This window comes from Corvus moneduloides, chromosome 6 (assembly GCF_009650955.1).
Source record: "Corvus moneduloides isolate bCorMon1 chromosome 6, bCorMon1.pri, whole genome shotgun sequence".
Classification (NCBI taxonomy): Eukaryota; Metazoa; Chordata; class Aves; order Passeriformes; family Corvidae; genus Corvus; species Corvus moneduloides.
The window spans coordinates 32,951,329-32,975,926 of NC_045481.1; the positions used below are offsets into that span (position 1 = coordinate 32,951,329).

The following is a 24,598-nucleotide window of genomic DNA, read 5'->3' on the forward strand; positions in this document are numbered from 1 at the left end:
AGTCATCCAAAAAAAAAAGAATAAATACTGCTGTTTGTCAATTAATTCATGGAACTCAATCCATTAGATGGGTATGACATCCACCTTACATTTTTGTTAACTTTAATCAGTACACAATTGAATCAAAACAAAGTCTGCACTCCAGCAAAATCCTCCTCCTCACAACCTGCCATCCTCTGCTTGCTCACCTCCCTCCAGAGCAGGTTCCAGGAATTCAGCCATCCTTCCTAGCAGAGAGCCTCTGTGTACCCCACCCACGCTCCCTGCATTGTCACAGGGAAGGAGATGGCAGCCTTCTTTATGAAAAAACAAATCAGGAAGCCACAAAAAAGGTTAGAAACTAGGCTTTAGCCAATAAAATCGTTCATTAAAAACAACTAACTGAAAAAGTCACTCTCTCCATGAACATGATGAATAGGAAAAACTTCTTGTGTTGAAACACCAGATTACATTCCCAACTCTCCCAACTCTTTATTATTGTTTTTCAAAATATTTTGACGAAAGAGTTTTTCACAGAACTTATTCTTCCAAAAGACAAACCACATTCCAAAAAAGTGGTTAATTGGAAACATTTTTGGCAACCCATGATAGGAAGCTATTAAATACTGTTTTTATATTAAGATGTATGTTTACCTATTCTTCTCCAGAAAGAATATGGATATATCAGGATACATTTTGGCTTACACAGCTTGAGGAAATGTGCACGTTTATCACAGAAACACAGAATGGTTGAGGCTGGAAGGGACCTCTGAAGACCATGTGGGCCAAAACCTGCTCAAGCACAGATAAATTCTCGCAATACTTGGTAATTCTTTTTATTTTAGTTTGTATGAGTGTAGCCATGAGACTGATGGAATAACCTTTATAGATGAAAGAAGACCATAAAACTAAAACAAAAAGTAAACTTCCTGAAACCAAATCCAACCTTTTTCTAACATTTTAGCTACCAACTTCAAAATTCAGTGATTAAAATAACAATTGCAGTCCAGTTAAAAATAGTGGGAAAATATTTAATTTGTCATTTTAGAACATTTCTTTCAATTTCAGTTTGTACATATGTGCAACCAAATGTTTTATATCCAAAATGAAGTGTCTGCTGCAAATGAACTACCTTGGAACAAGGTTTGCTATATGCCTAACTTTCTTTTCCCTTCATAAAACAGGAGAGCTCCCTAATTTAAAGTTGTTTCTCACTCCTATTCTTAGAATTCTCATTCACACATTCCTACTTTCATCGTAACTATTGATTCAGAAGTATAATTATGTAAGAGATTTATCAGGTCAAATGAAATACACAAAGCAGGAATTTGCCCAGCACAGGGTAGCTCCCTGCAGAGCATAGATTTAAATTATATTGGAAGGCCTTTCATTTAAAGTGATACTTGTCTACATGGTTTCTGTTCCCAACCATGTATAGTTACAAGGTAGGAAAAATTTTATGGAAGGAGCTAGTTCATAGCAGCTCAGTCTCAGAAAGTGAACAAAGATTTTCTTGCAGGAACAGGTAAGTCACTGGCTTTTGTTGCAGCACCACTTACAGTTAGTCCAAGGCCACAACCTGCCTACATAATCCACTGGCAGCAGCTACTGTGACTTGCTCTGAAGGTGGAGCAAGGGAGAAAATATATATGAGGAAATTAAAAATTATACTTACAGAAAGCATAATTTATGTGATATGATGGTATTTTTAATGTTAAAATCACTATGCGAAATTATCATTAATGTATTTCCATTTTGACTTCTATTTTACTGTTGTCCTTAGTATTTGATATGTTTATTGTCTGCAGGGAGATTCTAAAGTAACTGCATCATGCTAATGGTCTTGTATTCCCACTTGCATTTCTTTCAGATATGCTTACTTGAAGGAAGATAAAAAAGCATTGCACTGATAATCTTCCAGTTCTTCATACCCCCTGCCACTTTTTCCCACCTCACCTTTTGTATTTTCTATCCCACTAAATGGAGAGAATTTCTAGACAGGAACAATAATTTTCTCCCTTTTGATAAACTACGGTCCTTCCACAGCCATCAAGATCATTTCAGCCAATCAAGAAAATAACCAAACCCACTTATTTTGCTTCAGTACACTTGACTTGCCTGAATTCCTGGCCTCTATTTTAAAACCAATCTTCTCAAAGAACCTGAGATTCTTCAAGATCCTTGGAAGGAAAACAAGTTTAAAGAATATTGCATCTGCAACTTCAGAACCATGGATTGTTCCCTTGTCAGGAAAATATGGCCACAAAGTGTAGCATTACCTTTCAAACCTAAGCTAGGAAATTGAAAAACTGAAAAAAGAATGTCCAGATGTACTGCTCTAACCATAACAGGAATATAAGTCTTTTCAAAGTTAGTAACTTTTTGAATCACAGTTCCTAAGGGACCAGCTTGTTCTACTTAGAACCAAAATATAACCAAATTTTTTAAACCAAGGATTTTACATGACCTCCATGAGAGTCCCCCATGACCTCGGGACCAATGTTTTGACCACTTCTATAGAGAAAGGAAATAGAAGGAATAGATATAGATGAGGTAAAAATATTGGATGCCCACATCATCAACATATATGAAACCATTAGTAGAAGCATGGGATCCTGAATCTCCTTTGCCAACAAAGGATCATATCTAGTGGATCCCCTGGCCACTTTATACAAGGCCTCATGCCAGTCACCCTCGGAGAGCAAATCTGATGTTATCAGTAAAACACTGCAAGGCCTGGAATGCAAGTGAAGCCAGTTATCTCTCTGAACAATCTGTCTATTCTTCAGCATCCTTGGCACAAGAGGAATAGCCACTGTCCCCTTGTTTTATAAAGCAATCACAAAAGGGCTATTTTGAACCTGTATTGTCATGAGAGGACTGTGTCAAGCAACAGGGTGATTTACTCAAGCAACCCTGACCACTGTGCTGAATCTAATTGCAAACAGCAGTCTTAACACAGGAAACAAGAGAGTTTTAAGATTTGTTTTTAAATAACATTGCTGTTTGCCTCTTTGTACCTCTTTCTTTGTAGAGAGCCTGCAGACACTTCTGTTGGTAACCTCACTATGTAAGTGCAGCCATGGCTCTTCAAATGCTCCTTTTTTTCTGGCTTCCCACAAGCACCTGCAATGCATAGGCAGGTATGTTGGTGCCACTAAAACATAAGGTCACAAAGATGTGACTTTTCACATCACAAATGCTTAATTTAGAAAGCCAGCCCTAGTCCCTAACAAGGTTCTTTTAGGAGAAACCTGCAGGACCCCTGCCATCTCTGCATGACATGCCAAGGACAGATCCAGGAGGAGACTGACAGTTTTGCACTTGTGAGGTTGTGAAAAAAAAATTGTGTTTTAGAGCAACTCCAGCATTTGGCCTGGGCTTTAAGCTGCTCCACCATCAACAGCTGACAGGAGCAACTTCCCATCTTCCACACTCAACCTGATGTCCTCCTGTGCTGTGTTAAGAACCTTACTCCCTCCTGGCTTCACCCTTATATCCATACAAAATGTTACCAGACAAGAATGCAATGCAGAAATGGTCCAACGATGCATAAGCATGATATAACAGAAATTAGTTGGTGTGCCATATTGTAGTATAGTGGATATGTGAGATCTGTGCAACCTATACAACCAACTGGACAATTTTAATTTTACTTAATTACTGGGTAGCTGATTTTCCCTGGCTTGCTTATTGAGGAAAAAAATGAGAAATACACACAATTTAAAATGAATGACACTTAACAGAGAGCAAAATTTTAAAAGCCTGTGGTAATTACTAGTAGTTGGAAGACAGACTTTATCTTTTGTTTGGAAATTGAGGCTATCTTGCACTCTTGATTTAAAAAAATTCCTACCCATTTGCCCCAATTTTCATCTGCCATTACAGCTGAAATTAGGGAGTTTGTAGCTGAAAGACACCACACTAACAGCTATTTCATAAAGCAGAAATTATTTCCTGACCTACCCCACAGTCCTGCGACTTTTTTTTGCTCTATACAACTAAGAAAGATCTGACATCATTCCTGCGTTAGTTTGCCTGTGCTTCCCTTTCTCCAAGTGCCCGTTTACTACAAACAAAATTTTATTTTTTATATAGTTTTGCCATGCAACCATTCACCATGCCACCAGCTGGGCATATTTGCTCTTAATTTTTCAAACACAGATGTCTTCACACAGAAATTACATATGCCTAATACATCCTGTGCAGTGGGATTAATTTACATTATATTTAGAAACAAGCTTTTTCCCCTCCTTGCCAGCTGACTGTCATGAATGGTTCTCTCTGCTCCTCCCAGCCCTGTGAATGGACTCAAGCAATACTCACTAAGAATAAGAAAGTAGAGCTGGGACTCTGACACACATCTGATAAACCATGAGTTATACACTGAAAAAATCAGTATGACCCTAAATCAAATACTATTTAGAAAATCACATGGAAAAATATTCTATTGAGTTACCAAAGTGTGGCATTCCTCTGAAGAAATATAAATTTATGGAGCTGAATCAGATTTATTCCAACTTGTCAAAGAGAAGAGATGTGTTCCCATTGGACAACTCTGGGCAGGCAAGGTGCTTCACTGTTAAGATAATAGTGGCATTTCTGGCCTGACAGAATGCAAGAAGTGAGGTTTGGTTTGACTTGGTTTGTTTTTTTCTTAAAATATATAGAGGCCTGAAGTATAATTTTAGATTTTTTTGATCAAGTATTTCACTTACAAAATCAATTGTTGATTGAGACTTCACAGATTTCCTCTCCCTTTTTTTTTTACAGTCTGCCATCTGTTACAGAATTCCACTATTGGACTTCTTTATTGTCCAGTCCCAATCTGCTTTCTTTTACTCTTCTTATAACTGAATTCCCTTTTCTTTGCTCAAAATCCTCCCAGCAAGAAGCAGTTCACAGGTCCATTCTCTGTTAGACAGCACTGTTAAACCCAGAATAACACTGGGTTTAGTGAAATGGGCCTCAACTTTTAAATCTTCAAATGCCTTCACAGGAAACACTAAAAAAAATTAATATTAGTACTTAACACTTCCCTTCAATTAAAAAAAAAAGCCAGAAATTCAGCTTATTAGGACTAATGTCTTAGAATCCAGAGCAATATGCAAGTGCCCAGGATTGACTGTAGTAAAAACCAGATTAAGATACAAAAACTGGAGAAATACTGACATTTTTCTTGACCTCAAGAATAGGAATTTTTTTTTAAATTCTAGGCCTGGACACCATCTAGCGGCAAAATAGTTCTGATAGTAAGATAAGCTGTAAAACTGCCTAACAGTCACCCCAAATACACTCCTGATGTGTGGAAAGAATTTTTAACTTTTCTTTTAACCTTCCAATAATCCAGATGACTGCCATACTGGCAAAGGAAAAGAACATGGTCATTTTTGCTTTAAGTCTCCTTTTCTTCCCTAGTGTTAGAAATACAATTAGATATCCATATTTGAACATCATAAATTGCTGGGCACAGCAGGAGATAATGTACCCTGAAACCTGCCATAACATTGCCAGTACTTTGCTGTGTGTTACATTGCACTACTGTGCAGCAATGCATGACATATCATGTGCTGGTGACACAAACTCCCTCATCAATCATCCACATGCAGTATGTAATTTTAAACTTGTGTTTTGCTGATAGATGCAGCTCAACAGAATCTCTTTGCTGATATATGGAATTTTTAGGCCTCTTAGCATATTAAAATCAAACTGATTTCAATATGAAAACATGATAAAAAGCTGGAACAATGTAACATAAAACTAGTTTCTAGTTTTATTTTCTGAAACTAAAAAATTATTTCGTTGTCTTCTTATATGTATATATACATGACCTGATAAGGTCTACCCTATATTAGCCATCTGCATGTAAAAATTAAATGAACCTAAGACCATGCAGCATAGAGCGAACCCTGTAAAGGACAGCAGCCTCCAGCAGAAATGAGAGTGAGGAGCCATGTGTGCATGTCCTACCTCTTCCACCAAAAAGGATACACTGCACACAGGCAGTGACTTGTTTGATTGGGGCAAATCAGCAAGTGGGTGCATCAAATCACTTACAGCTTGCTGTGTTTTCCTCCACACATATACAAATACATGCTCATTAGCAAAGCTTTCCACAGTTCTTGCATCTGTTCTCTGCAGCCATCTCTAAAACATTTCTTGTTGTGAAAGAGCCAGTAAATCCACAAATAACCAAGATGTTAGCTGCTGTTTCATTGACCTCTGCTTATTAAACATTCAACCCATCTACTGCTACAAACCAAGGCATGTATTACTTATATTTCGTCTTTCGTATTTTTACATTTCTCATCCACTTTGTCCCTTTTGCTTTCCTTCAAAGACTACCATGTCACACTGGTTGGGAATACTTAGATGACACATTTACGTAATTACTCCTCTCTTGTACTGAGTCATCCACTGTCAGCAGGTGAAAAGGTTTCGTATCTCCCTATGCCACATGAAAACAAGCAAAAAGTGAAAACAAACCAGCAATTTCTCTTGACTTTAGCAGATGAAGTAGCAACAAAAACATATGCCAAATATCAATAGTGATTTCAGCTCTTCTGTTAAGGGACTAAAATGTGTCCATTAACAGATGAAAACCCTTCATGTTGTGCCTCCATTGCCTGGATGTAGTATTTTCAGTAATAACTATATAATTAGTCTTGTTACCTTAAAAACAAACATGGACATACTTTGTGCCTTCAGGGGGAATATGAAGAGGAAGATAAAGATTGCATATTTTAGTCCCTCAAAAATCACTATGACAAATCCAAAAGGTCTTCCAAGATAGCAGAGACAAAGAAAAAGCTCTTGTTTATTTAACTACAGGGGTTTTGGCATACTTCAACTTGTGACCTTAATACAAGAAAAAGTAGTGGATCCTTTCCTGAGCCATTTAGGGATTTGTCTGTGGAGACCTGCAACAGAAATACCAAGATCAGTCTGAATGAAATGCAAACAGAAGCAAATATGTGTGAAAGCATCAGCAGAAACAATAAAGCAAGAATGTTTTATTAAAAGAATGTTAAAAGAATGTCATGAATGGATACTGACAGCAATTCTTAGACCACAGTAACAATATTACATGAGATAGAGGCAGTATAAACCAGTTCTGCGTTTTTTCTTGGTCTTGGTCAATTTAAGCTGTTGCACATGAAAGACTAAATTCTTCCTTACCACAGTGGTTTTGATAATTTTCAGATGAAACCTTTCAGAAGCAATCAAAGATTTAGTTTTCCTTAACCACACGTTATTTTTGATATGGACAACATTTCAGTTTTTTCACAGAACGGTTGGAGTTGGAAGAGACCTCTGGAGATCATCCAGTCCAACCCCCTGGTAAAGCAGGTTCACCCAGAGCAGGTTGCAGAGGATCACATCCAGACAGGTTTTGAGTATCTCCAGAGAAGGAGACTCCACACACTCTTATGGCAGACTGTTCCAGTGCTCTGTCATCCTCGAAGTAAAGGAGTTTTACCACATACTTGGATGAAATTTCCTGTGTTTCAATTTGTGCCCCTTGTCCTGTCACTGGGCACCACTGAAAAGAGTCTGGCCCCATCTTCTTGACATCTGCCGTTAAGATATTTACATGCAATGATAAAACATATATCTTCAAAACATATCTTCTTGATTCATTTGTGAGGAAGATTATTTCAATCTTGAGATTACTTTTATTTCACCATTATACTCATTTGTATCAGCAATAACCGCAAAAACAATTCAATAAATACATTCACAAATACAAATGTAAGATCACTCTACAACTAAAACAACACAGTTGTATTGTTTGGATTTGGGATGTGTTTGGGTTATTATTAGCATAAGTTACTAGACATAAAACTAGCACTGGAAACAAGAAAATCCCATCGAAAACATACGATAATTGAAAAAGAAAAAAAGTGGAATTGTTAAAAAAAACCAACAAACAGTAGTGTATATGGTGAACCATGTCATGTAACAAAATTACTCACAGGTTTGTTATCAAACTGTCATTGAAGTTCCAAAAGCAAACTATCAGCATGCTTACACTAAGAATGTACTATCAAAGAATCTTAAATACAAATAAATGAATATGTATGTGCGTTGTTTTGCTCATGTTAATTCAATCTCAGTAGGGCATTTTATTCAAAAAGCTTATTAAGAAAAAGGCATTCCAGAAATTCTCTTCACCTAAGAGACATTGTAATAAACCATTCAGGTACTGAAGTGCCAATACAAGCATAAGTAATGCTTAATGAGGAGGTACTCAAAGAACAGCATAATCCACTGTCAGAGGCTACCTCAACTCTTGCTTATTTTCCAGTGGGAGACAACCCATTGTCAGTAACTGTTCAAAACAATTTGCTTCCAGATGTGTACTGGGGAAAACCACATGAGAATCACTGTGTAAACGTCAAAGGTAAGTTTAATACAAGCAAAGAGAAGACTTCACTGTGACAGCAATTTTAAATTGCCTAATTTTAATAATCTCTCATATTTTGAAAATTATATAAATACAGCAGGAAAAATAGCCACCTGTGTTCCAAAATGTCTTCAATAAGATGCTTTCATTTTAGCAAACTAGCATATGGATTTCTTTCAGATTCTGTTGAAGCGCTCCCTTTCTGTTTTTTAAAAACAAGGTATTTATTACTGACAGACTGCAACATTCCAGTGCTTTCCTAGAAAAATATTCTGCACAGGAAACCATATGACAACCCTTTGCCCTGTCCTGACAACCCACTCCTATGTACAGAGAAACCTGCGAATGCTCCATATTCATGACCAATTTGGATCTTTGTGCTAACATGGTAAGAGTGACACAAGCCATAATGCTGCTTTAAAAGCTTTAATTTATGAGAATTGCATTCAGAAACAACCTCTTTTCTAAGAGCACAATAGAGGAAGACTTCATCAGTCAAGTAAAGTCTTGAAATTTAAACACTATGTGCTCTAGACTGAAAGTAAAGAAAGAAAAAACAAAAAGCCCACAGCATTTTAGTGAGAGTCTGCAATTGCCTCCGGAGCCTACTCAATAAAAATTAACTTCAGAAATTAGCACTAAACGATGCAAAAAAAAAATCACTGCATCGGAACTCAGAGGCATTGTTAAAACCTGATTCGTTCGAGCATCGCTGGTCTGAGCTACTCGACGGAACACAGGGGAAGCTGCACACTGAGGAGAGCAAGGCATCCCAACCTGCATCCTAAAGCAGAATTTATGTGACTTCCGTGATTCCTCTAAAATTATTTTTAGTGGAGATTATTAATTTTTTTGTTCATGCCTCGCTGCTCAACAGCAATCAATCAAAAACTCCTGGTATTTCAAGGATGGAAAAGTTAATTTACCATTTCAACCTTTATTGGCAAAATATGCTAATAGGAATGGAACTGACAACTACAATGGTTAAATAAATTCTTCAGAAAGCATCTAGTGTAAGCATTAATAAAAAAAAAGTATTGAACTATTAATGTTTGATTTTTATATACATTACTGGTTATAAATTACTTATTAATAGCCTACTTAAAATAGTCTTAATCAGACAGTATAAAGCAGTAAGTATTGCCATGTGTAAATAGCCTTTCCTGAATTTAAATGGTTAGACTAAACAATGCATCCATTATTTCATATCTAATTCACAACATGTCTGAGGGTTTCGATTTTTTGCTTGTGGGTTTTTGGTTTGTGTGGTTTTTTTTTTTTTTTAAAGAAAAGCAGCTCTTCCAGATCAAACACTTGGCTAGTGATTTCTACCACAGGGGTCATTACGATATGACAGCAGTCATTTAGCTTTATTTTTTGCAGTGTTTTGAAACCACAGACGTATCTGCCTGGGTACAGAAAGCTCCCTTACAGGCATCAGTAGAAGGCACCACTCTCTCAAGGCTGTATGTTTTTAATGTGACCTGATAATGATATTCTGCAACAAAAATGGAAATTAAAAGTAAATTTTATATTGCCATACACTAAGAGAATTGGGGAATGAACCAATGGACTATTTTCATTTTCTGGAAATGAGCAGACTTAATTGGGAAGCATTTTTATATATCCTATTTTTGCCATCCCACTGATCCCAGGCGGCCTGATTTATGAAGTAGTTGTAAAATATTTCATAACTAGCTTTCCTTTGCTGAGATGATAGTATCTCTGTAGGAAATGCAAGATTTACATTATAAACAAACCTACTCAGAAAAGATAAAACCATCACAAAATGCAAAACTGGGACCTGAAGCCCCTTTTCATTCTTGAAGCAGGCCACTGTTGATGAATTTGGCTGTCCCAGTACTTGTCTAGAGGAACATAATCACAAAGCTACACCTTACTGCCTTCACAACCGTGCTAAGACTATGGCACAAGTCCTGACAGGAAAGCAGGACTTGCAGGTCATCTCTGATTCTCCCTGCTATGGACAACAGAATGAAGGGGAGAAGATGGACAGTTTTCCTCTACTCTTTCAACTCTTTCATCAGGTTAATAAATCAAAGTAATGCAACCCATAAAAGAGGGACGCAGGTGTTTTTCTTTGAAATACAAAATGGGGGGGGAAAGGGAGAGGAAGAGACTGCCCCTTGTATGCCCATCACACATGGCAAGTCCAAATTCTGCTGGGAATATTAAAAGAGCATTAGCCTCCCAGAGACACAAAGTCAGAGACTGATCTGTATTATTCTGATCACCATTTTTAATTCTCTCTGCAACAAAGGACCTAAGCCAAGCTGCCAGCAGATGCTTCTTGTGTCAATAGCTCACTCCTCACATCACCTTATGTCCCCCCAGTGTGATCAGCATTGACAGACCCCAGTGATCCGCTCCACAGCCTACCAGAGGAATCAGAAGGCATTGTCTGGTTAAATTCCATTTCCTTCAAACATCATATTTAGATGAATGCTGTACATTGATAGTACAATTACCAGATTACCACTACTCTGAAAATATATAAAAACTGTCATTCAATGCAGCTGGCACTGAAATTATTCCCTTCCTCTATTCTAACTTACGTTAACTGATTTTTTTTTACCAATTTTACATTGCTGAGAAACAGGACAAATGTTGAAAAAGAAATGTGCAGCTCTGCCTCTTTGTCCACACATATAGGATAATTTTAGGGTAATTTTTTTTATTTCTGAGCATTCTCTATGACATTTAAAAGCATGAAGATTTACTAAGACTTTTCATGCTGTGTTTGTTGGCTACAAAAGACATTAGCAGATAATTTTTTTCTCTAAATACACTTTCTGCTAGGTGTTGTGTTTGGGAACACTATTAATTCAAATTACCTGTTAATTTTACACTTTCACCCTATTTGAATTGTTCATGGCTGTTTGGGCTTTTTAAAATACATTTTCAATGCCTATTACTAAAGCTATATGGAAGTGCTCTTCAGGTGAAGTCTTCACATCTTTTCAGAGGATGAAGCAGAAAAAAAAAAATCTCAAATTACCATTTCAGTACAACAAACAACAAGAATCATGGCTCTGCCAGGTAAGGAGAGGCAAAGATGGTATGGGAGGCAATCTTTTCTTAAACCAGCTGCAAAAGCTGGGGGAAGAGAGAAAGAGAAGCTTTCAGGCTTAAGACACACCACTCTTGGACATGAGATTTGTTCAGTACTCTGATTTGTATTGTTTTTTACATAAGTTCTTTTTTATCTGAGTTAGCACAAACCTAGTAGGATATTTCTTACATTTACTGAAATTCAAGTCAACAAAATGCAAGATAAAGCAGATTTATGAAAAATGTGAATAAGAAGTAATCTTGAAAGCTAAGTTTTGTGACTCTAATGATGCTGTCATTGAGACAACCATTGCATTAACACTGCAGCGTGTACACAGCTCAGCTGCTCACATGGAGTAACAGTATTTAGCTTTTTTCATAGACACTTTTCAGCATATTTACCTAAGAACCTTTATGTATGTGCCTTTAAACTTGATTTTATCTATTTGGATTGTCATTACACACAGTATCACACAGCTTGCAATCAGAGCAGGTGGAAGTAACACTCCAGTGTAATAGCTTTTTCTTTTGTACCAATGCAGGATCATCAAGAATTCTCTATTTTGCTTTCTGTGGACAAAACTGATTTATACTTTTGTGATCTTTAGCAAAAAAAATACATTAAAAAACCCACAGGGGAACATACAACAATCAAACATGTTGCAGAAAACTCCCATATTCCTCATTCTGCACCTTACAAAACGGAATCTTGCATTATTTACTAGGCCAAGAGAGGTTTAGTTCTAATCATGTTAACTAAATTAAGGATAAGACACTGAAAATAAACTAACTTGATTAAAGGCAACCTCTTTTCACACTGGCAAAGTTGAAAGTTTACAAATTTACAGCTTTAACCATGTTTTCTAATGAACAAAATTTCATTTATCATGAAAAACCTATATAAATGCAGAAAGATGTTTTTCAGTACCAGAATGGCAGACCAACATTTCTCTTTTTTTAGAAGCTTTGAGGCACACCAAACTTTAGTAATCTATTGTAATAAAAAAATGTTACAAAATGAGCCTTCTCAGTACTGAAACATGCCACAAAGATTTGATTCAGCAAGAAACAACCATGAGGAGTCCAAATGCTTATTTCTTAAACACAAATCTCATTTGTGACTTCATACTTTTGAATGCAAAGGTAAAACCAAAGCAAACTCCCATACTTTGTTGGTTACAGTTCCAAGGTCCAAGTTGGACCCATAGAGAAAAACTCAGATCTGGCAACAGCTCCTGAACTCAAATGTTACCAAAAAATACAGGCTGCTGTTCTTGTTAGCAGCAGTAAACAATTAAAATGTTGGCCAGTTATAAAGTCACATTTAGAATGTTTGAGCACTTTTTCTGTTCTATTTGGAAACATTTTGCTCTGTTAACTGATTTCCCCATAAATCTTCCTATGAAAACCTTCAAAAAAATTACCCAAGGCCTCTAGCATGAACTAGATCAACACATGCAAAAGCATATGACCTGGTATAACATCCCATAAAAGGGTGGCCAGCAGCTTTATTTACCTAAGATAGGGATTTACAGTAATAGCCGAGAACAAATCAGCAAAATGCTTCTTTTCCCAAGAGAAAAAGATATGGGAATGGCCCTCTCTCCTGCTGAAACATCACCAAGGCAAGCTACAACACCTATCACTTCCCTTAGCTTTTAAAATGGGAATGCAGACTGGGCAAGAAAGGCAAAAAACTGGCCATCTTCAAGCTGCCAGAAAGATGTTCAGAGGAGCACTAACCACTGCCACTAACATTCTCCATAGAGCTACAGACATACCTTCACACAGACATCATGTCATGTATTAACGTGCACCCGTGCTGTTTACAGTTATGTGCAAAAGCAAATTTCACAAAGGCTGACTACAAGAGCATCAGTGGTCCCAGCTGGCCTCACCTGGGAGCCCCACGCCCTGCCCATGGCTCTGGCAGCTGTGCTCAAGCTCTGAACTGGGCACACAGTCCAGCAGGTGTGCCTGCCTCCTGTCTCTGGGTTGGATCTCAGACCTATTTCACTTTATTTTCCAGTTAAAGTGATTAAATATTGTGTGCTTCTTCCTCCTTAAAAGAAAAGGAACATCAAAAATATGGCAGAATTTACTGTTAACCTGTACAAAGTTTGGGGGCTTTTATGTTGACCAGAGAAGCTCCCTCTCTATTTCAGTTAGGGTAGATATTTCTATGGCTGGTTTTCCTAACATGAAAATTAAATACAGGAAATCAAAATCTCTCATTTGTCCTTAAGGTCAAACCAAGATTCCCCACTGCTTTACTGCACTATATGGCACTTTCTAGCATGTGTTCCTTGCTACAGTACAGTTCTATGATTTAATACTCCCTAATAACTACTAACACACTACTAGTGTTTGAGACTCCTATTACATGCTGCTGTTGCAGTAGTTACCATGCCAAAACCAACAAATCTCAAAAAAAAAAAAAAAAATCTCTGATTGCACTCAGTAGGTTTAGCAACAAAACAGTCAAAAGGCAACAGGAAAAAGGAGATGTAAGAAAACTCTTTGGTCTGCCTGCTGTCTTCTCCATAGACCAAGGTAATTTTGTGCAACTCACCTCCATATCTACAGTCGGATTATTATATTCCAGTTATTTACAGTCTTTGCATCCTAATTTAAAAAGCACAGAATTTTTTTTTTTTTTACTGCATGCTCCTGTGATGATCTCAGTTTATAATCAATCTTTTGGGAACCCCGAAGCAGCAGCAAATTGTTTAAAAGACTTTGCATGTCAAGGCAGAATTGTTCCACACAGTGGTAGTATCTGATTAATCAGAATTACTAAAAGCACTCAACACCCAGCAGGGATTTTCTAATTAAGACCCTTCCAGTGTAGTGAACCATTTTTCAAATAAAAATTTATTATAAAAATAACTTGACTGAAACATGATAGAAGTGTGTAGGAAGGAGAGTGGAGGGATGTGGGTATGTGTGGGGGTTTTTTCTAAAATCAAAAGTATATGAATATTTAATTTCTAGAGTTTCCAAAGGTACAACCTGGCCATTGTCTACAATGAGAGACCACAAATAGGAGTATTGAGATAAGATCACAGTGTTCCCTAAGAAGCCATGTTATCTTTGGAAGTCACTTAGGCCCAATTTTGCAAAAGCCGAGGGTTCTTTGGGTGACATCCCAAGCCTGATCCTCAGCAGATGGTGACCATCCATCTGTATGGCTTCTCAGGACAGACAGCCAAAACTCACTCATAATTTCAAACAATTTCAACTGTATGAGTTTATATGCACATCACAACCATTGCTCCTTCTGCTACTACCTTCACATACTCTAGCTTCTTTTACTCTTTCCTTTGCTCTTTGGACTTCAGTATCTCTTTTCTTCTGCTGACTGTGTTTTAAAAAACAAAACAAAAGGATGTCTTTGCTGTCCTATTCCAGAGGCTTGTTACAGTCAGAAAAATTTTAGTGTGGTGGCGATTTATTCTTTTTTTCAAATTAAACTGCAGACATAGAATACTGAATACTTAATAGAATACTTAGCCAAATCTCACACAAACACTAGAGAACTGCAGTGGATGAAAATAAGGATAATAGATAACAATTTTTATAAGTGAACTAGAAGAATATTCTGTAATACACTATTGAGTTCTGCAGCTTTTTCTGTAAGTATAATAGTAATTCCGTTGACCTGTACATGATGTTCCTTGCAATGTTCCCATTTCCTATTAATGCATCAATGTTTGTGAGGAGTGGGCAAAATAAGCCTCTTTTAAAATATGGGCTCAAAATAAAACATGGACATGTCAGAGAACAGTATATGTGGCAACATCCCCCCATTGTTTCCTGATGATTAGTAGTCACATACACAGTGTTACTGTACACATATAGGTAGTTTCCCAGATTTAACTTAAGCAAGATAGAGACACAATGGATTTAAAAAAAAAAAAAATTGGATGCTGCATCCACATCCAGCCATCACAGGGTATCTGTGCATGCCAAACAAAATAGGAAGAATGCTTATCTCTCTGTGGTGGGAGTACATGTAGCAAACAAAAAGGAATCAAACAGGGCAGGTGGCACAGCTGTTTTGCCCAGGAAAGACAGGAACAAGGAGAAGGTCAAACAAGACTGGTGAGTTTGGGACTGGCCTGCTTCCTTTGGTGGCCACATGCTTCTAGGTAAGTGGGAGTTTGCTGAGGCTACTCCAAGTGTTTGCCAAGAAACTACATCTTACTTCACTGCTAAGCACCTTACAAAGACACCATCCTACAGTACACTAGAGGGTCAGCAATCTTAGTCACTGAAGCAAGACAAGCTAAATTAATAAAACTTCTAAAAACTAACATGTTAAGCCAGCCAAATTCTGGAAAGAAACAATGCTACTGGCCAGAGCACAACATATGTGATTACCTGCTCAGGGGCAGAGAAGTCCCTAACTCAGACTGACACAATCCAAAGGGGTTGTAGCTAATGCTCCTCTGAAAAGGCAATGGAAAATAAACTGCCTAATACCACAAATGGAAAAGGCAATCAGACTACTCTTTTTTGGTCTAGATACTCCTAAAAATTACAGATATTAAACTGAAACAACAAAAACCACCCTACCTCTGTGTTTTCCACTCGTTAAAATTAATTTAGGCAATAGCAGAAGAAAATGTATTTTAGCCCCTTTTATAACTGAATTTTTTATTTGTTCTATGGTATCAAAGAAATTATCCACACGAAATAGAGGTACAACAAAAGTAAGGCCTGCTGGAGTATGGAAACATGCCAAGTGACACGAGGTTTGTGGACAAAGGTGTAAGAGGTTACACAAGAAGCAAGATCACTTCATATTTTATCAGTCTTCTGGAAAAAATTCATGAGTTCTTCTCTGTCTGCTTTGACAGACAAGAAAATAAGTCAAAGGTGGTAGAAAAAAGCATATTAAAAATAGAGTCTCTGTCTCCCAAACAATTACAGGCTTTTTTCCCCCCTCCCAAGAGAACTGGCAGAACAGAAGGAAGGACTGTATTTGCCAGGATGCCACACTATTCATGATGGAGAGGAATGTCAATTACAGCATTGAGTATCATAACTAACAAACCATTTTAAAAGGCAGCAGTCCACAGCAATGTCCCAGCAATTGCCAATGACAGCAATACCATGAGCAGGGAATAAGACAATTAGAGCTCTCCCTGCCATCACCATTTCAGATTCACTACTGCTTTCGTTACTGCCATAATTGCAATTTGCATTGTCTGGCTAAACTAATGCCTTACCATGAGAGGTTACACAATTTCTTATTCAGCCAGCCTTCCAGTCCAGGATATTTTCCTCATTGCAATGTTTCTATGGAAGCTAGCTGACTACAAGGCAGCAGTTCTTCTCCCTGCTTCCAGCTGCTAAATCTAATTTAAAGATGCTAAAAATAAAAAAGGCTTACATGTAACAGTACTGTTCAGAAGACAAGAGGCTGTATTTCCTACAGGGAGAGCATTTAACCAGCAGTGAGATGAAGGGAGGTACAATATAATAATTGTTTCACTAGTATTTCTGCCATTTGAAAATTTTCGAGCAGTACCTAGCCCACTACCAAAACATTTTGACAACTCTTTCCTCATTGGATATTGAGACAGCAAGTTAGGAAACATAACATGGAAAAATCCCAAGTCTTTTGGCATCCAGTTTAGCTACTGCCCCAGTGACCACCCATACCAGACACCTAAGACTATTTAGAGTAATTTACAAATTCTGTCATGGGCCACATGGGTGCAGGCACCGAAAACAAGTACAAGAGGAAAACAAAACATTACTTTGGCATTATGGACATTTTTCCTTAAATATATACATGATGTATATAAAATCCACTTTTGGTTTTCTCTGCAAAGCACTTCACAGTGATATTCCCATTAGTATACATCTCCTGTATGATCTCAGAGCCTCATCCTAACCAAGTATCAAAAAGAAGTGTTTTGTAGCCTATATTAAGAAGTATGATTACAGACTCACCTCCATGAAGATGAAGGAGCAGAGAGATGGCAAGTGTGGGAACCTCAAAATCCTACTCAGAGAAAGGAGCCCCTGCCCCAAACCCTCCCCAGAAAACAAGACCATTTGCCAAAGCCGATAATACAGATTTTATTTAACGATGAACGTGAGGTAGAATGAAATAGAAGAGGGAGGGGGACCAGTGGAGAGATCAACTAGAAGATGGTCACCACCTGCGGACCCAGTGATATTCCATTGGTTCTTCTTCACCCTGGGCTTCTCAGTGGTGGGGGTCCCAAGGTCGTTCAAAACTTTGCTATTTATACATCCTAGCAAACAAAGGAGTTAATGCTCATTGACTACACAGTTCTCTTATTCTATTGGCTAAATTATTTCCTCGCCTCTAAGGCTAATTAGTCCATGTGCTTAGTCTTTCTCTTCTTTTGAGCTGGTGGGCTGTGAGTCAGTAGTTGCAATCTGCTCCTGCCAGAATCACCTTTTAGGGAATCCAAGCTGATTTCAGCACAGTTGCCGAGTTGGTTTTCCTTGTGGCTTTGTGTCCATTAACAGTGATAGATTCTTCTCCCCACGCTTTCTTAAGATGCCCCTAGGTCTGAGATAACACCTGGACAGTAGTATCCCCTTTAACTTATCTCAAGTTCCCACTATACTGGCTTATCTTACAGTCCAAGCTCCAGGTATTCAGCCATGGTGGTTTGGGCAGGAACAAGTGGAGGAGACCAGAGGGAAAATGAGATAAAAGCCATCTATAAATTGGCACTTGGTTCATACACTGGTCTGGCCATGCCCTGCACCTGATCAGCACAGTCTGTCCCACCTTCTCATTAAATGCCATTTCCAACTCTTCTCATGGGTGAGGGGCTCTCTCCTCCATGGACCTGTGAGGAAACAGAAATCCAAGTGCAGTAACTGGGGGAAGACCATGCGACATCAGGGCTGATGCATCAGGATGGCAATGCCTGGAGAGACCAGAGAGTGAGTATTTGTGTGGGTGTGTGTCAGTGTGTGATCCTGACTGAACATCAAGGCAGACCAGCCAGCAAGTAGGAAACACTCAGGAGGTAAGTGTTGGCATGGCCATAGGTGTGATCCAGGTAACATCAAGGCAGACCAGCCAGCAAGTAGGAAACACTCAGGAGGTAAGTGTTGGCATGGCCATAGGTGTGATCCAGGTAACCATGGGGGGACAAGAGGGCTATGAAAGTTGGCCAGCAGAGGACCAAGAGCTCCAACCCAGCCACTGGAGAGAGCCATCTACATCTGTGTGTCTGTGTGTGAGGCAACTGGGAGACAAGAGGATCCCAGGCCAGCTACTGGATAGACTGGGAGTCTAGGACCAGCTACTATGGAGTGATCCATATTGGCTTATATATCTGTATACTTAAGTATTTTATACTAATGGGCTTTCATCCTGAGCAGCCAGAGAAGGGAAGAGGATGAGGCCATTGATACTCCTTGTGTCTGCCTGAATGCTGCATCTTCTCTCTGTGTCAGTCTGTGTGGCTGCTTATGGATAATAGGTATAGATGGATCGTGTACATGCCTGCCTCTTGGGAATTCGTGCTCAGCCTTGCTAGTCCTCTGTTCTGATGACATGGGGCTGCAGCAGGTACACCTCTATCAGCCTACAGGATTCAGCAGCACTGCCAGAACATTCTGTGGAGATGTATACAATTTTTTAGATCTTGAAAAATGTTTCTAAGTGGCAAGCCTACTTTTTCCAACATCACACAAGAAATTAATTACTAAAGATTAACAGAATAGAATAAAAGCCTCGTTTAAATGCTTATGATGCCTGCCTAATAGCAAGCCAATAAATGAAATTGTAACAGAACTAACACTATTTGAAATTCTTGCTAAGTGCGTGGGTTCATTCATGCCTAAAATGCTAATTTACTGCCCATAACATCATTACAAAATCTTGTATCTAGATTTTCACTGAAGTTCGAAACAGTCGAGTGATATACACCAGCAGGCATTTCAGCAACTGTAACTCACAGTGAAAAGCAAAACATGACATCCAGTCACTTAGTTAAAGAGCTGTGGTTCATAGGTCTCATTAAAGTGTTCACACAGGGACTACAGACAGTAAAATGACAGGTGTGAATCAGTTTCTCCCTAAATAGTAGCAGTCTACAACTTCCTCACAAGAGGAGGCGGAGGAGCAGGCACTGATCTCTTCTCTGTGATCACCAGTGACAGGACCTGAGGGAATGGCCTGAAGCTGTGTCAAGGAAGGTTTAGGCTGGATATCAGGAAAAGGTTCTTCACCCAGAGGTGTGGTTGGGCACTGGAACAGGCTCCCTAGGGAAGTGGATACAGCAGCAGAGTTCAAGAAGCATTTGGACAATACTCTGGGGTACATGGTGCAATTCTTGGGGCTGTCGTGTGTAGGACCAGGAGCTGGACTCAATGATCCTTGTGGGTCCCTTCCAACTCAGGATATTCTGTGATTCTAGGATAAATAGGGATCAGTTTAACATCCTTGACATACATGATCATTAGAGACACTGATTAACCCCCCCGACACATGTCTGAGGAACTCTTCAGCACACAGTATCCCCACAGCATCAGGCATGTGCATTTCAGGTATAAATCACTGCATCTCATGCTTCCAGGCTAGGTAAAGGGCTGTTTTCCCAAAGCCTCTCTTTTAAACGGCAGCAGCAGTGCTACCTGAGGGGCCGCTCAGCCAAATCCGGACACAGTGCCTCTGCTGAAGCTCGGGGAGAAGAGAGGTCTCCATGGCAACAGGGGCCCCAGCAGTCTCACAACCCCTCTTCTTCATCTTCTCCTAAAACTCGATTTTTCTTCCAAAGAGAATTGCTTAGTAGTTCAACTGAACACATATAAAAAGCAAAAGCATAACATCTACTGCAGATAGGCTTTACCAATGCACATCCTGAACTGAGCTTAACTGCTGCACAGTCCATGACCCCTGAGGCTTAGAACCAGCCATACAGAACCACAGGGGAAAATTATTACTACAGTGTTATGATACTGCAATATGTTATTACCATGCAATTATTACATGCAACCACCACTCATATCATCATTTGCCTGATGCTTCTTTTTAGACTTGATTTTCAGTCACTTTTTGCTTTGCCAAACTTTATTTCAGCTAATCAGCAATTAAGTTCATCTATGCAAAGTGCCTGGTTAAGAAGATTTCATCTAAGACACTTATTGTAAGTGTGATACCAGTGAAACAGAACAGCATCATTCCCATCCCCAAACCTTTTTGTTTCTTCCCTTCAGATGACTCTACCCTTTTTGTGGGCACCACCATAATTTTTTATTGGAGGTCTTGCAGACGTGATCCTCATTCTTTAAAACTTCTCTCAGTCTAGCCTTGAATCACATACCTGCAGTATCTTTTACTGCAAGATTCCCTGCTCCATTCTGTATAGAAGATGCCTATGGCAAGCTTTACTGGTAGCTATTCAAAGACAGGTATTTATTCCTTATGCTAACGTACATTTGCCTTTACAAGCATGTTACCTAGGCTGCCAGTTACTTCAGGTTTGTACCCCAGAAGGGACCTATCCCTTTACAAATTAGTTGCTGCAACAATACCCTTTTACATCTCTCTGCAAAGATATCAAGACAAGGAGAAGAAGATCAGTTTCAGGGGCAGAGAGAGACTGGGAAATCCTCATGAAAAGGGGCAAGCCTGTCCTGCAGGACACTGGGAAGGCAGCAAGGGTTCAGTTTGCACTGCGATATTGGATATCTCTTTCACAGCACATCATTTTCCTTTAAAGTGTGGCTAGAAATCAGGAGGTAACCAATCTAACCCATGGCTTTCCAAAAAGTGCTAAAACCACTGAAATAGAGTTGAAACTTTAGCAGAGCATACTCAGCTTTTCCAGTTAAATTTTCTTCTGTACAGGACAGATTAAGGAAGACAAAAGAGCAAGTAACATAGAGCCTAATTCCCAAAACCTCAAATAAGGCACTGATCTAAAAGGTCTGGGAAAGTTTCCTGGATTTGGGATTATGTGGGATACAGTTAGTAAAAAATGAATAGAAAGTAAGATGCATATTCAGTCTGGGGAGTAGAGACTAGCAACGAGGACATCTCTTTCTTGTTATAATTTGCATCAATTTTTGTGTGTGTGGATTTTTTTCCTAAATGTCCAACAATCTTTTTTTTAAAGAAGAAATTCGGTTTTATCTAGCATGAAAATTGTGAACATATTCAAATAACCTCAGGAACAAACACTGATTCTCAGACCCTGGAAATACAAAAAGAACAGAAACCACAAACCACAAAAAGGGGGAATTTAAGTTAGATACTTGGAAGAATAAACTGTGAGGGTGGTGAGACACTGGAACAGGTTGCCCAGGGAAGCTGTGGATGTCCCATCCCTGGAAGGCTGGATGGCGCTCTGAGCAGCCTGGTCTACTGAAAGGTTTTCCAGGCCATGGCAGGGGCGTTGGAAGGAGATGATTTTTAAGGTCTCTTCCAACCCAAATGCTTCTGCAATTCTATTCTACAATTCCATAATGGGATATAATCTTACCTAAACCTAATGTGACATGAACATTCAGTTACACCAGTCAGTAAAAGCATAACTCATAAGCTCCTCCATTAAATTGCAGCGACTTTATATGCAAGTAAGTAAACTGTGGGAAAGTCCAGGTTAAGAGTGAGAGAGCCCAGATCCTCATCTACCTCATAACAGTTACTTCTGGTCTTTCTTTCCCTTCTCCTGAGAAGGTGCTATTGTCCACTCCATTTCACCCATCATTTTTATCTCCCTTTCAAGCTAAGCTCACTGCGCATACTGGTTCCAAGAGCTCTTTGAAGACCCTCTTCATTTCCCAGATCTCATCCCACTGCTCGCACTCAATGGAAAGCAGTTGCAGCCACCTTCGGTGACCTCTCCCCACCAAAACTCAGAAGTAACACACTCTCTTCCTTCTTTCAAAGCTAAAGTAACAATTAGTCTCTGCAGACTGATTCCTTCTAATGGCAAGAGGAAAATATGCCTTGCAGATCAGTATTGCTGTACTCCTATATTCACTACAAAACAAATCTCAAGATTTTTCTTTGATAAAAGGAAAGCTATTAAAAATGTAATCACTTGGAAAAGGAGCCTTATATCATCCCAAGCTCAAAACAAAACAAAACAAAAATTGATGATGTGCTTTCAATGTATTTAAAAGTAACCATGAAAAAGAATAGTTTGACTCTTCCTTGCCTTCAGCAGGTATAACAAAACACTCAACACAGCACTGTTTTGTCATATCACAGTGAGAACTAACACAAGAATTTTTCCTAGTGTTCCAAGTCTGCCCACAGGTCTCAAGTAGGGGTCTTAAATGGAAGAAAATGAAACCATAGCATGCATCTCTCTCACAGCTGACAACATTCTTCTGTACAGCAGGTACCTAAATTAAATTTGCAACACCGACCGTGACTCTTCCCTCTTGCAGGACCTGGACTTCTCCATGCCATAGACTCCTGCTAATGTCAGACCCCTGTAATCATTATCAAGACTGAGTCATATAGGTTTGTTCCCTTTCAAGCTTAAACTAAGAATAATTTCTTCCTTTAAAACAGTAATGCTGTTTTATCAACAGCAAAGTGGCTTGGGCACGCACTGATGCTGTGAAATGTACAAGTTGCACATCCACCCAAACCAGAAAGGATTCAAACCCACACATCCTACCTCTGAGGGGTGTGACCCCCATCTCAGGCTCTAGGGAGAAGGGTAGTCTTATCCACCTACTGAAGGGCTACCCCTCTGCAAAGAGGAACTTGGGACTCACTAGAACAAAGAACTGCTATTCTGCAGCTTAACTGAGGGGCTCATCTGATGGAGAAAAGAGAGGGATGCCACTCATGCTCTAAGGACCGTGGCAGAGAATAAATGATAATTAACAGTGTTTGTGCAAGCATTAAGTGTGAGGTAAATATCCAGTTGTTAACCCTTGCTGATGCAGAGGTACTGTGCAGCATGCGCACATGCAAAACTTTTGGTACGTATGAGACTTGAGCACACAGGCACCAAAGCCCTGAGATCTTCTGGAGATGTGGCTTTCTTTCCATTCAGTAACAAAGAAATAGTAGTACATTTATTGGGTTGATAGGGGAAGACATTTTTAAAGACTCCAAAGTTTTCAGCTGTTATGATAGTGTGTATCATAAATGGCTTAAATTAGCGTTTCAGGGACACAGGGAGACGAGAAGCGAAGGCTGTTTCAAAAAAATAGTTAAAATTGGTTTCCATCACTGTAAATTCACAAGGCCCACTGCTAACATTTGTCATTGGACTAGTGCATTTTCATGATTTAAAAAAAAAAAAAATCATTTCCTCCCCTGTTTAGCTCTTTGATAGGCCTGGAAAAGTTATTGATCTGGAAGTTTCATCAGCCTCCCAGCCATCCAATCAGAAATAAACCCCTTGTGACACGTTGAAATCTTTTCCCAGTTCACTTCTTGAAAACAAATTGCAGGAGTGCCAAACCATAACCTGTATTAGTCTTTCAAAATTTCTAGCTATAGTTATTTTTTGGTTGGTTGGTTTTTAAAAACTCCTAGCTGCTGAAGGAATGATTACATGATAATGTCTGTTTTCTTCTTCAAATAAAATTGGAGGATCCATACTCATTAAACTAAATCTGGACATATGACTCAAATTTATTCTCTGAAAGGTTCAAAACCCAAAAAATAAAGAACTAAAATTCTGACTTTTCTCATCTAGTCTTGTTGCTTTAGGACACTATTTGCTGGCTATTGTTTTGTGACAGGTACTATCCAAAATACAGGAAAAGACAAGAGTACCTATGATGTTAATAGTATCCTTTCCCCACACTATGTGCTAAATAGGAAAAAAAAAGCAAGAACCATGAGGATTACCCCCACTGCACAGAGGAATAATTGATGCCAAAAGACTCAGGGATTTACAGTAATAACCAGTAAGTGCACTGTTGACTGGGACTCGACACTGTTCCATGGCTATGCTTACCATCTTCTTAGAAATTATTTAAGTGATATTGCCAAAAACAGGCAAATGTTAGAATTCATTGCCATGACCACAAAAATGGATTTTAGCATTATTGAAGATCAGGAAAATCCAAAACAAATCCTTGATAAAATGAGCCAATGACCATTAGCAAATACCGGCTGAACTCCCTTAAGAAAGCTGGACGTTTTCTCAATCAAGC

The 24,598-nt window shown here is 38.8% G+C and overlaps 1 protein-coding gene across 2 annotated transcripts in view; it reads right to left on the reverse strand.

The window, feature by feature from the left end:
- GPR176 (G protein-coupled receptor 176) overlaps positions 1–24,598 on the reverse strand; it is a 37,074-nt gene that overhangs the window by 10,606 nt on the left and 1,870 nt on the right. The gene's annotated exons all lie outside the window — the stretch shown is intronic.